Genomic DNA, 2,738 nt, shown 5'->3' with positions numbered 1-2,738 from the left:
AGCTAAATCACAACAGCCTCAATCTAATGATTCTACATTTTACAGGTAGAAATGTCACAAAGGGACTGGAACTATTTTTTTTGTGGAACTCCCCTATAGTATCTGCAACAGTCAATGAAGCATCCTGTCATGTCTGAGAATCAGAAAGTGAAACTCATTAGACACTGAAATTTTTTCAATATTCAGTCTTCACAAGATGTGTTTTAACTCTTTTAGGAAAAAAAAAAAAGTTAAAAATCCTGACAAATTTTCTGATCTTGTTTACATATATTGCCCTCAGGTTTTAGGATATACTGTCCCAAATACGCTGTCCCTTAAACATTAGAGGTAAACAGAATTAAGGATAAAAATGAGTGCTTGCATTAACTCAGTAGTAGGACTACTCACACGGACAAAGTTAACGACTTACCCGCTGTGCATAACTCCACAATTTTAAACAGGTGAAATAAAGTTGGAGCAAAATGCAAGCCTACAACAGAATGAATAATACAATGCCACCTAAGAAACCTGAAGTACACCCGAACTCTTTATATACCAAAACTACAACAAGAGTTTATAATGCACTTTGGACTTCGGATCAGCAAATTGTTATGAACACCTTCATTATGTGATTTGATTACACAACAATTACTATCTTCCAAGTATAAAATCCTGCATTTCTTCAAAATATCTTACAAGTCAGCCTGCGAATCTAAATGAAAACCAAAAGAAGAACTCAACACATCACTTGTTCATTTTAAGACATGAAAAATTAAGCTATGAAGTGACTATGGAGATTTTTTACTAGCTAAGTGTTAAAATCTTAACGTTTCTGAACATCATCTTTTGAATCATTCAGGTGATCATTCAGAGAACCTGAAAACATCTCATTTTAGCAGAATTACAGCAAAATGCGCTCTCTTTGAAGCTTTGTGTATACTAAAAATGTGTTTCAAAATGTATTAGGGTTTTTCTAATTTATATTGGGAGGTAGTAGGATAAAAATACCACCTTCGTAAAACAAATTTAACCAAAACTGATACCACTCTATACCCCACTTCCATTCTGTTCAGCATCACGCTGATGAAACATATCCCAGCAAAAGACAGCTGTAGAAAAAAAATGAAAATTTCAAGTGACTTAACTGCAGAACTAAGAAGTAGACCAACCAAGAGCTGGTTAAACTGTCAAAATCCTAAACCTACTCAATCCAATATTTTTTAATAAAGTTAGGTATGAAGCATCTTTTTTTTTATTATTTTAATAATTACTGTGCTTGTTCATAGTAGCTTAGGAAGATTCTAATAACACTTGACAACATCATTTTCTGATTTGAATGCATTACTGTGGTAATTGCGCATTAGGATTTTGTGCAGAACTGTTTAGCTGATTTGTTTAGAAATCAGGCCAAGAGAAACAAAATTCTATACTCAATACTCATCAGTAATTAAAGACTAAAAATTACAGGACTTGATTTTTTTTCTATTTCATCGTATTTACCATTAAAGAAAAAAATCAGAGACCAAATCAGCTTTTTTTGTTTAAACAAACACTACCTAAAAATGTTTTCCTCATATACATTAGCTCTAATTCTGACCCAACATCTATTTAATCACATCCATCTATTTGGATGACACACACTGTTCCTTGGGTCAGTCCCGAGAAAGGGAATTGCTCTTACATGCATCCATATTCTGCATTTAGCCAGAAGAAAAACATCAGTTGCCAGCAATCAATAACATCAGCACCACTCCAAAACGAAGTTGAGAGTAAGATAAGCATGACTGGCCATGGTTTAGTTTACCCTCATTTCAAGTACTGAAAAGCAAATCACGCTTGTGTTTTCCATTGTCTTGCATTTGGAAGGTGCTTCTGTGAAGCAGTACCATCAGCTAGTTATCACAGTTCAAGGAAAAATAAGGGTAAAGCCCAAGATAAATTTTATACCACAGTCATTTTCATATTCTTGGTTAAAACCATGAGCAAAAAAACACTGGAGGGAAAAAAAAAAAAAAAATAGCCTGCATTAGGCTGCCAGCAAGCTTCTTTCTTGTGGAAAGCGTTTCAGCTTAAAAACTGCTGGTGTAGTAGCCACCAGGTGACTTCCGTCACTGCTGTTGCTAATGTCTCAAAAGAGAGTGCAAAGACTCACAAATCTGCAGTTTGACAATACAAAAAATAAATGCTGTTTATGGTCTGAGCTGGTATAAATCTTTAAAAAAAAAAAAAAAAAAAAAAAAAGACATGAGCACCTCGTATTTTTCCTAACACTGTTAACCTAGCAGAAAAAAGTATTTTGTATACACTTCTCACTTTGATTGCCAGTTAAGATCAAGCGCAGAGGAAAGAAGGATCATTAACAGAAGACTATTAACATGGCATAAAGCCCTGATCCCGAAACTGGCTCTGAAAGCATGGAGCACTATAACCACAGACACACAGACAGACAGACAGTGGAACCGGCGCTTAACTGAGTATTTGACTCACGAGGCAGCTTTAAAGTCTTTTTCTAACACTTCACAATTGTTAACGTCCCGGAACGCCTTAGCAGCACGCCGCAACGAAGGGGCTGTATCAACGCGGCCGTACGTCGTAAGAAAAAGGGGCTGTTGGGAAAGCCGGCAGAATTCCACCAAAGCCCAGAAGACAGGGAGAGAGGTACCGCTGTACCTTACTCTGCCCGACCACTCTGACCAGCCGCGGAACCCGCCCGATCCCTCGGAGCGCTTCCACCGACCGCCCCGACCCAGAATCGCTGG

The 2,738-nt window shown here is 37.1% G+C and overlaps 1 protein-coding gene across 3 annotated transcripts in view; it reads right to left on the bottom strand.

Annotated features, from left to right (window-relative positions):
* The window catches only part of KDM4C (lysine demethylase 4C), a 290,608-nt gene that overhangs the window by 286,621 nt on the left and 1,249 nt on the right, over positions 1–2,738 (bottom strand). Inside the window, exon 1 of one of the 3 annotated variants that reach the window (XM_009638241.2) lies at positions 991–1,105. The exons of 1 other annotated variant lie outside the window; for it this stretch is intronic. The gene's annotated coding sequence lies outside the window, so the exon portion shown is untranslated. Of the gene's footprint in view, positions 1–409; positions 941–990; positions 1,106–2,738 lie in introns of those variants that run through there. One more of the 3 variants, XM_035893595.1, reaches the window with a different exon arrangement.

The sequence above is a fragment of the Egretta garzetta genome, unplaced genomic scaffold (genome assembly GCF_000687185.1).
Source record: "Egretta garzetta isolate BGI_Z169 unplaced genomic scaffold, ASM68718v1 scaffold250, whole genome shotgun sequence".
In the NCBI taxonomy this organism is placed as follows: domain Eukaryota; kingdom Metazoa; phylum Chordata; class Aves; order Pelecaniformes; family Ardeidae; genus Egretta; species Egretta garzetta.
Note: the sequence above shows the minus strand (reverse complement) of the source record. Positions and strands in the feature narration are given on the sequence as shown.